Source organism: Oryzias latipes, chromosome 22, assembly GCF_002234675.1.
Source record: "Oryzias latipes chromosome 22, ASM223467v1".
Taxonomy (NCBI): domain Eukaryota; kingdom Metazoa; phylum Chordata; class Actinopteri; order Beloniformes; family Adrianichthyidae; genus Oryzias; species Oryzias latipes.
In genome coordinates, this window is record NC_019880.2 from 22,362,981 (window position 1) to 22,373,771 (window position 10,791).

The 10,791-nt window shown below is 39.3% G+C and overlaps 1 long non-coding RNA gene across 1 annotated transcript; it reads left to right on the top strand.

Annotated features, from left to right (window-relative positions):
• The first annotated feature begins 9,053 nt into the window (after positions 1-9,053).
• LOC110014319 lies at positions 9,054-9,908 on the top strand. Its single transcript, XR_002289427.1, has 2 exons — positions 9,054-9,158; positions 9,542-9,908. It is a non-coding gene; the product is annotated as an uncharacterized LOC110014319 (long non-coding RNA).
• The last annotated feature ends 883 nt before the right edge of the window (positions 9,909-10,791 follow it).

Consider the following 10,791-nt stretch of genomic DNA (forward strand, 5'->3'; position numbering starts at 1 on the left):
TACTCTTTCATTCATTAAATAAAGTAATCAATTACTCTTTAAAAATAATTTACCCAACACTGATTCTTATTGACTTAAGACATATTTCATTTACACTTGATTATCTTGAAGAAATCCAAGGAATCTGGAAAACTTCACCTGCACTGTTCAGCATCAGGTATTTCCCTTAGAGTCACACTGGTTGACGTTTTGGACAAAGATGTCCTGGATCCATTTTAGGTCAGTCAATCGGATCCAATCAGATCGTTTAAAATTAACCAATATCGAGTATGAATCGCATCAGCAACCACAATTTCTGATAAGAGTCATGTTCAAAGGAATCGTTACACCCCTAATGAAGATGAATGTAATTGAGAATAAATCTTGAATGGGCGTTCAAAAATATTTGAATATTTGAATTGATTATTGTACTAACAATACTGATAAATGCAGAAAATGCAGCTCCTCCTTTCTCACTTTTTCTTTTGTGAAGGTTGGCATCCACTGGATGATGCATAACACTCTTTACTTACATAATCAGGGTAAATAAAAAAAAAGACTTTAGACCAAAAAATTTGTAAGTAAAAAGTTTTAAACAGCACCATTTTGAAAACCACTATGTAAAAATGTAAGACTTTTTAAATGCTTTTTAAGGCCTTTTTTCTAAATTTTCTAATTCAAGGCATTTAAGACTTTTTAACACCCAGCGGGAACCCTGTACTTAGTGGTTTAAGTATCCTTTAGAATAGCTTGAGTGTGTTTTTCTCCAAAGCTACCAAAGACAATTAGCGGTATGCTATTACTGTTCCACTGCCTGTAGGTTAAAGCATCAACATTCACAGGCTATTTTACCAAAACTGATTAAGTTCCTTCTTTGATGATTCATCCTCAGCTGCCCTTGATTTATAAATGATCTATGCCCTGATGATCTGCTCCAGAAGATCTTGTAGTTAACGTAAGAAAGTGGTTAATTTCTGAAAAACACAACAAACAATGCATCTATGGACAATATATAGATGTGCAGCCTGAGCAAATTATGAAACTGATCACATAATATCACATAATATCCATAATTTCCATAATAAAATCAAGTCCTACATTTCTTCTTCTGTGGTCCCAGTAACAGTTGCGGTGGGCTTGTTGAAGAGCCTGGTGTAGTGATGTAACAGGACTTGTGAAATCAGACTTGGATGGCCATGCGTGCGCACAACTCACGAAACTGTGGTGGTTCTATGAATGATGTAACTATTATGTAATGACATCAGAAAACATCACCATTCCACATTTGGATTTCCTCACAATTAATGACCTGGTATGACATCATTCTGCATCATCATCCTGTATCATTAATACATGTTATCATGTCATTCTGCATCACTGCTTGATGCATAATGATGCTTATGATGTCATTTTGCATCACTGCTTGATGCATAATGATGCTTATGATGTAATTTTGCACCAATACTTGATGCATATATACATGTTGATTTTCCATGGAGAAACATTTCAAGGTTCAGGAGACAGAGACATTTTCAGAGACTTTTGATCAACTGTTTTCTAAGATTAAATCTTCAAAACTGAAAGACAATCTGAAGAACAATCTGAAAGAAAACATGTCAAAAAAAGGAAGGAGAAAAATGGAAGTCTTTGAGCTGATGGAAGGCCATTATTTAGTTGGAAATCAGGGGATCTATAAAGTTCAGGAATTCCTGGGACAAGGAAGTTTTGGAAAAGTGGCAAAATGTACTAAATTGGGGAGTCCAGAATGTTACGCTATTAAAATCATGAAAAGTTCCTGGGCAGGAGAGAGAGAGTTTAAAATGATGAAACTGATCAAAGACCTGGATCCTGATGAGAACCACCTGATTAAGATGTACGAATGGTTCCCATTTCAAAATATGACTTGCATAGTGTACGAGCTCTTGGACGTAAACCTTCATGATTCCTTGATGAATGAGGTGCAGCTGGTCCACTTGTGTTGGATCAGAGTCATTGCTCAGCATTTGCTTAAGGCTCTCAAAGCACTCAAAAGTATCGGTGTGGCACACTGTGACATAAAATTGGACAACATTATGTTTGCGGAACTAGACTCAGTGAATGTAAAACTCATAGACTTTGGTCTGGCTGTAGAGACAAAGAAACTTTCAACCGAAACCAAAATCCAAGTAACTCCATTCAGAGCACCTGAAGTTATCCTTGGTCTGCCTTTGGATGAAAGCGTTGACATGTGGGCACTTGGCATGGTGTTGGCCTCTGTTTACTTTGGAAATTATCCCTTTCCATCTGAAACAGAATATGAAACAATACGAGCTATGGTGCAGATATTTGGTTTACCAGAAGCTGAAGTTCTCCATAAGGCAAAGAACAAAGCAGCCTTTTTCACTAGGGACAACAGCGACTGGAGACTATGCACACCAGAGGAATACACAGAAACAACAGGGGAACAAGTGGAAATTAAGAATCATGTGATAAACCTTGATGCAATGATGCATGAACATCGGGATATGTTTGAAGCCCATGATGATGATGACCACAGAGCTTTCATTGACCTTCTTAAGAACATGCTGGAAGTCAATCCTCAAAACAGAATCACGCCGATTCAAGCCCTCGAACACGACTTCATCACCATGAAACACCTTGCAGGTAAAAGTAAGGCAATGTATGCTGGCACAGCTGAAGAGGCCATGGGAAAGACCCCGCCGTCAGAAGCACAAGTAAATCCCTCAGCATCTTCTAGTTCAAGCAGGAGTGGATCCTCTAATAAAAGCCTCCAATCATCAATGTCAGACCGGGAAACTGTAGACATGAGTGACGTTTCTTCTGCTGAAAGTGAAGATGAACAATCAAGTGACTCCAGCCTTAACAGCTCATCCTCTGACTCCTGTGAGAAACCTGTGTTCCAGGAAAATTTGGAAAAGACTGAAGATCTGCAGACAGACAAAGACAAAGCAATAGAGTCAAGAAAAGGAAAGAGAAAAACTAAAGTCTTTAAGCTGATGGAAGGCCATTGTTTGGATGGAAATCAGGGGATCTATAAAGTTCAGGAATTCCTGGGAAATGGAAGCTTTGGAAACGTGGTTAAATGTACGAAATTGGGGAGTCAGGAATGTTACGCTATTAAAATCATGAATTGTTCCAGAGCAGGACAGGAAGAGTTTGAAATGATGAAACTGATCAAAGACCTGGATCCTGATGAGAACCACCTGATTAAGATGTTCGAATGCTTTACATTTCACAGTGTGACCTGTATAGTATACGAGCTCTTAGATGTAAGCCTGTTTGACAGCTACAAGCGGGATTCGTCTACTCGGACCCACTTGTGTTTGATCAGAGTCATTGCTCAGCAATTGCTTAAGGCTCTCAAAGCACTGAAAAGTATTGGTGTGGCACACTGTGACATAACATTGGACAACATCATGTTTACGGATCCAGATTCAGTGAATGTAAAACTCATAGACTTTGGTCTGGCTGTAGAGACAAAGAAACTTTCAACCGAAACCGATATCCAAGTAACTCCATTCAGAGCACCTGAAGTTATCCTGGGTCTCCCTTTGGATGAAAGCGTTGACATGTGGGCACTTGGCGTGGTGTTGGCCTGTGTTTACTTTGGAAATTATCCTTTTCCATCAAAAACAGAATATGAAACAATACGAGCTATGGTGCAGATATTTGGTTTACCAGAAGCTGAAGTTCTCCATAAGGCAAAGAACAAAGCAGCCTTTTTCACTAGGGACAACAGCGACTGGAGACTATGCACACCAGAGGAATACACAGAAACAACAGGGCAACAAGTGGAAATAAAGAATCATGTGATAAACCTTGATGCAATGATGCATGAACATCGGGATATGTTTGAAGCCCATGATGATGATGACCACAGAGCTTTCATTGACCTTCTTAAGAACATGCTGGAAGTCAATCCTCAAAACAGAATCACGCCGATTCAAGCCCTCGAACACGACTTCATCACCATGAAACACCTTGCAGGAAAAAGTAAGGCCGTGTACGCTGGCAAAGCTGAAGAGGCCATGGGAAAGACCCAGCCGTCAGAAGCACAAGTAAATCCCTCAGCATCTTCTAGTTCAAGCATGAGTGGATCCTCCAATAAAAGCCTCAAATCATCAGACGTGGAAATTGTAGACGTGAGTGAAGTTCCGACTGCTGGAAGTGAAAATGAACAATCAAGTGACTCCAGCGATAGCCCCTCATCCTGGGAAACCTTTAGTGAAAGCCTGGAATCACTGGTGTTAGATGGTGAAATTGTAGACATGATTGAAGTTCTTTCTAGTAGAAGTGAAGATGAACATTCAAGTCACTCCAGCCTTAACAGCTCATCTTCTGACTCCTGTGAGAAACCCGTGTTCCAGGACAATTTGGAAAAGACTGAAGATCTGCAGACAGACAAAGACAAAGCAAAAGAGTCAAGTGGAAGAAAAAAAGACAACAAATCTTGTGGTGTAAAGAAAGGCCAATTACTAGTGGGAAATTTGGGAACTTATAGAGTTGAGAAATTTCTGGGGGAGGGGACTTATGGAAAAGTCACCAAATGTAGTAAATTGGGAAGTCAGGAAATGTTTGCCATTAAAATCCTTGAAGATGTCAATAAAGGCAAGGAAGAGTCGGAAGCAATGAAACTAATCGAAGATTTGGATCCCGATGAGAACAACTTAATCAAGTTTTACGAGTGCTTCTCATATAAAAATGTGGTTTGCCTGGTGTACGAGATCTTGGATGAATGCTTGTGTGATTGTTTAGAGGACGATGATCCCACAGATCTATGTAACATCAGAGCTATTGCTCTGCAGATGTTTCAGGCTCTCCATGCTCTCAAAAGCGTCGGTGTGGTACACGGGGATATCAAATTGGACAACATTATGTTTGCTGAAGAAGAATCTTTGAGGATAAAACTAATAGATTTTGGTTTTGCAATGAAGGCAAAGAATTTACTGAAAGGAACTAATATTCAAGTAACACCATTCAGAGCACCTGAAGTTCTGCTGGGGCTCCCCTTGGATGAAAGTATTGATATGTGGGGACTTGGAGTTGTACTTGCCTCTTTGTACTACGGAAATTATCCCTTTCCATGTGAAACTGAATATGAAACCATCAGAGCAATGGTGCAGATATTTGGTTTACCGGAAGAAGACCTTCTTAATGCAGGAGATTTCACAGAAGGCTTTTTCACTTGGGATGATGACGGCAGTAATTCAGGCTGGAGGCTTCTGACACCTGATGAATACACTCAAGACACAGGAGAAGAGCTGGAAGATGTGGATCATTTCATGGATCTTGATCAAATGACTGAGATTCAGAAAGATCTTCATGAAGACCATGATGACGATGACCACAGGGCTTTCATTGACCTTCTCAAGCGCATGCTGGAGGTCAATCCTCAACGCAGAATCACACCAAGTCAAGCCCTGGAACACGACTTCATCACCATGAAGCACCTTGCAGGGAAAAAAAAAGCCAAGTATGTTGCCAAAGCTAAAGACCTCATGGGACAGATCCAGCTGGAGGAAAAGAAAAAAAAGACATAAAAATGTCTGTATTAGTGCGATTGTTGGGGGGGTTAAATGTTCTGCAGGGAGGGGGGAGGGAGGTACTTAGCTGTAGGAATCTCTTAAGTTCACAATGTGGTGTGTTCTGTGTTAGTGCTGAATTTTTGGGGTGCATTATTTTTGGTTATTTGTTTCCTTTAATTAGTTTTATTTTGATGTAAATATGTATTTTCTTTTTATTGGGTTATTAAAGGTAAAGGGTGAATGGTGTACACTTGTATGGCGCTTTCTACCTTCTTTAAAGGCACAAAGCGCTTTACAGTCACAAACCCATTCATCCATTAACACACGTTAACACACACATTAACACACACATGCACACACTGGAGGTTCACACCCCCCCACTAGAGGCAAGGTGGGGTTCAGTGTCTTGCTCAAGGACATTTTGACACATGGGTGGGCAAGGCGGGAAGTGATTGTTGGGGGGTTAAATGTTCTGAAGGGAGGGGGGAGGGAGGTACCAATGACTTAGCTATAATGTAGGAATCTCTTAAATTTGTTACCTTTAGTTTTATTTTTATGTAAATATTTATTTTTTGTTTTTGTTTGGTTATTAAAGGGTCTTTCTTAACCATGAAGCACCATGAGTTACAGATGAATGAAAAGTTCTTTATAAATGAAGTTAGATGTTGTGAAATAAATGGAAATGGAAACAGGTTTGGGTTTTCTCTGGGAGCTCCAGTTTTCCCACAATCCAACTGGAAAGAGTTGGGTTAGAAAAAAATGTACAATTGTTAATAATCCCTTGAAGACACTTTATTTTAATCATAAATTTAAAATTGTTGAAGAAAGAAGCAGATTTTATTACACTTTGTTTTGGACATGTATTATAAGTTGTTAATCTGCTGAGAAATTGTTACAAAAGCCTCTTGTTCCAATTCCTTGGAAATTTTTTTTTAATTAAATATAAGAAGCTATTTTATAAACAAACATAGCATAAACACAACAGAAAACACGTAATTCATTAAGTCATATTATTGTAATATAAATATATGTGATTTTTAATTAATAAAATAGTTTATAAACAAATATAATACTAATGCAGCCACTACATAATACACAAATACAAATATAATTTATAATCTTTAAGCAATATATTTATTTCTTGGAATCCCAAATAGTAATGCGACCACAAGGGAACACAATCCAGTGCTTCTTTGTGCCGGTCCCAAGTCCGGGTAAATGCAGAGGGTAGTGTCAAAAAGATCATTCAATATAAAATAAAAGTAACAACAACTGATCCAGGAAGGAGAGGTGGAAGGCATTTAGTGGCAAGAGACAGGAAAGGAAGGAGTGAAGGACATATAGAAGGTGCATTGAATGGAGAAACTTAGAATGGAAGACGTAGAGACTTGTCAGACATGATGGAAAGAGGACTCCTGCACCAGAAGTTGTTGGTGAGGAAATCAATCTACTTCCACTGCTCTTTAACATCTCCTTGCGGCTTATGTCTTCATAGTTTGGAGAAACAGCATCTGAGCAACATACTAGACTAACAGGATGCTGTGGGTCTAATGAGCCTGATGAGAGGATGGCTGTTTGGAATGGCTCTAAATTCTGTTAGAAATGTTGTCAGAACGTCATAACTGAGCAGGGCGTGGCCAGCTTGAAGGGGCATGTGTCATGATCCTGGGCCAGTCCACCCTGGCAGCTCATCTCAGCAGAGCAATCAGCTGATTTACTCCACCGTATGTGAATGTTTTGTTTCTTAGGAAATGCATTTACTTTTGATTGGTAATTGGGTTGGTTTGGTAAGGGGTGGAGTCAATTACCTCTAAAAGAGGGCGGGTTCCGTTGTGTTGTCTGGCTTCCATAGTTCTGCATTGTAGGCTGCTTCCCTGCCAAAGTGTTATCAACGGATGAATTTTTCCCAAGTTTTGCCTGAAACTAACAAAGGATAAGAGCTCCTTGAGGTGTGAATGTGAGAGTGCATGAGTGAGTGATTTGTGGCCCTGTGACAGACTGGCGACCTGACCAGGATGTCCCTGCCTTCACCCAGAGGTGGATAGGCTCCAGCAGTCCCATGACCCCGAAAGGGAACAAACGGGTTAGGGATAGTTTTACATTTGGTCGTTTTATTAGATATTGTTAATCTTAACACTTGTTTCCCCTTTTGTTGAGCTTAATCTTTGTCTGCAACTAGTGTTGCCTTTTGCAGCACTCAACTTTTGAAAGGCGTGTGAAGTTTGTGGAGAAAGTTTGTGGGAAAGACTGTGTCACAGCAGGACCCCTTGCTGTCAACATCTCTCTCTTTACAGTGCATGGAAGACACAGGTGGTGTTGAGAGATCAGGTTCATTTATGAAGAGTTCTCCAAAAATTTTGGTACCATATTTTCACGACCATAAGGCGCACTGGGTTACAGGGCGCTTTTAGTTAACGGTCCTTTTTTTGTATTTAACACATACAAAAGGTGCACCGGGTTTTAAGGTGCAGGCACGTCAACACACACCGGTAAAATGCACGCTAGTGTGTTTAAATAGAAGCCAGCGGGAGCAAAACTGAGTTGGTTGGTGTTAAGTTAGCTCCTTTAACTTAACGTTGTTCTGACATAACCCAAACCACACGTTGCTCTCACGTCAGGGGTTTATTCTGTGTTCCCTCAATCTCCATCTCACCGGATACATACACAACAAACAATAGTTCCACTTCACTTTATCCAACAGTTGGGATTTATTTTTTATTTTTTCAGTCATCAATCAGCATCCAAAAATCCATCTGAGTCCTCATGTTCTGTATCTGAAATAAACAGCTGGGCTACAAACATTCCAGGTTTCCTTTTGTCATTGTCAGAGTCCGTCTTGTTGCCTTGTGGCTCCTCATCAATGATGCCGACTTTAGCAGAAGCTCGAAGAACAGTGCAAGCAGACACATTAGCCCAAGCATCTACTACGGTGGCCCAGAAGGGTCACAACACAACACTTTAGATTTCGCAACACAGCACAAAACAACATACTACAATTTGTCACAACAATAAAAAAATTAACTCACAACAGTAAACAATTAACTCACAACACAATAACTCACAACACTATAACTCACAACAAAACAATAACCCACTATTGTTTTGTGTTGTGAGTTAATGTTTTGAGTGTCTGAGTGTCAGTCAACAGTGTGACTCACAGGGATGTCAACAGTGAGCGGCACCTCGTCCATGTTGGTGATGTTGCTCTGCTGAATGTGTTTGTGGGCAATCTTTTCACAGCAGTAGGAGCGGAAGATGGACAGCTTTTTATTGTAATCCGCTGGAAGTTGCTGCACCACAATAGTCTTTGCACGGATGGAAAGATGGCACTGTTTCATTAAACCAGGGGTGTCAAATTAATTTTGGTTCGGGGGCCACAACCCCTTTATAGGGCAAGTGACTGTCTTTGGTAATTCCCGCACATGTTAGTTATCACGCCCATCCCCCGTCTCAGTGAGTTCAAGAATCATGTGATCTTTACCCAGCCAATCAGCAAAGATCATCCTACATTATAGGCTACTCAATTGTGCAACTTGACCAATCAGCAGAGACTAGGGTCACATCAAATTTCCCTTTTTCTCCAAAGTCAGAAAAATTTGCTTTTGCAGCTCGGTTCACTGGACATTTTCAAAGGAATCGTCAAAACTAACCATGGTAAGTTGATGAAACTCATACATTTTATTGTTGAATAGTTGTGTTAAGTGTTGACATATAATTTGTTTGCAGAGAATTTATTGAAATGAGTGAAAATACGGCATGAAAAACGCAGGCACCATATTTGATCATACGCCCTTTTCACTATAAACAAAATTTTCCTTGTACGTCTGTTTTTGGACATATGCCCTATGCATCTAACAAACCATATTAGTGCATTTTCTTTACAAATAAAGAAATACAACTTAGCATATTATTTTTTAATGTTGCCAAATGTTTTATATCACTATACAGTGATTCAGAGAGAATTTAAACACTGTTTTTAGTTTTTGTCAGTTTATGATGTTATGACAGTTGTTTTATTGCATGTGTTTAATTTTTAGCTTCCATCAATCTTTTATGGCAAGAGGAAGGAGACTGCTGTTGTGCCAGTCCACCCTGACATTAGTGATGTTGATGAGGATCAAGATGATGATGTGTCAGACCCCGACTTCGTCCCACCCACCAACAACCAGGACATTCCCAGACCCTCACACACAGTTGTGTGAGGGTCTATTCAACACTTCTGTTATCAGCACTTTTTGTTATAAGCACGTTTATGTTCTAAAAGTGATGTTCAAATGTTAAAATACATAATATGTATTTTCTTATATTTATATATATATGTATACTTATTGGAATTTGTTTTCCCACTCACGGGCAAGTGACCAAATATGGTAACTTCATTGGCATTGATTTTCTACATGAAAATAAAAAAAAAATTGAAAAATGTCACCAATGATATGAAGTCTTGTTATGTTTTCCAATAACACTCTAAGGTTGAATTTTTTAATTTTAGAGTATTTCATTGAGTGCCCTATAAAGGGTTAACACTTATGGTCCCAAGTTGGCCAGACCAGTGACATAAAAGCAAAAAACAGCTTTTTTTTTTTTTTTCTTTTGGTAGTCTAATCACTTATTGTTACACATTTATTTACAAAGGCCAATGGATCACAAAAAAAATACATTTCACTTGAAAAAAAATTGGTTTATTCAATTTTACACAGACTGAATATTTTACATCTGACACTGAAGCAATCCCAATAATAAACTCAAGAGGGGCTACAGAAAAAAATGAAACACCTGCCTAAAATGTAAATAAATTAAAATTAAAATAAATTAAAATTCCCAACATTTGTCAACTTAACTAGAATTTGGAGTTAACCTCCTTTCTCTCCTGAAACATCAGCCAGCCATCAATATCAGTATTGAAATCCTGTGCAGCAAAACATTTACTGTCATTCAAGCGTGCAAAACACAATGAAATGTCCAAGAGTCTTTTCCTGGTTGGCTGATGGAATTTTGTGGCAACACCTGCCTTCTTCCTGACCTTTAATGGGGCACCGTCAGTGACCAGACTGACATCACGTGACCAGTTCACTCTGACATTGTCCAGCACAGTAACTAGAGAGCTGACTGTGTCATCAGCTGTTGTTTTGTCCATCAACTCAAGAAACTCCGCTGTGATGGTCTCCTCAACACCTCTAATAAATATGCACAGTTGTATATCTGTGATGTCGGTGCTTTCTTTTTTTTTTTTTAAACTTGTCCTGTCCAACAGCTAGGCAGACAGATGAGAGCTGACGGCCTCTTG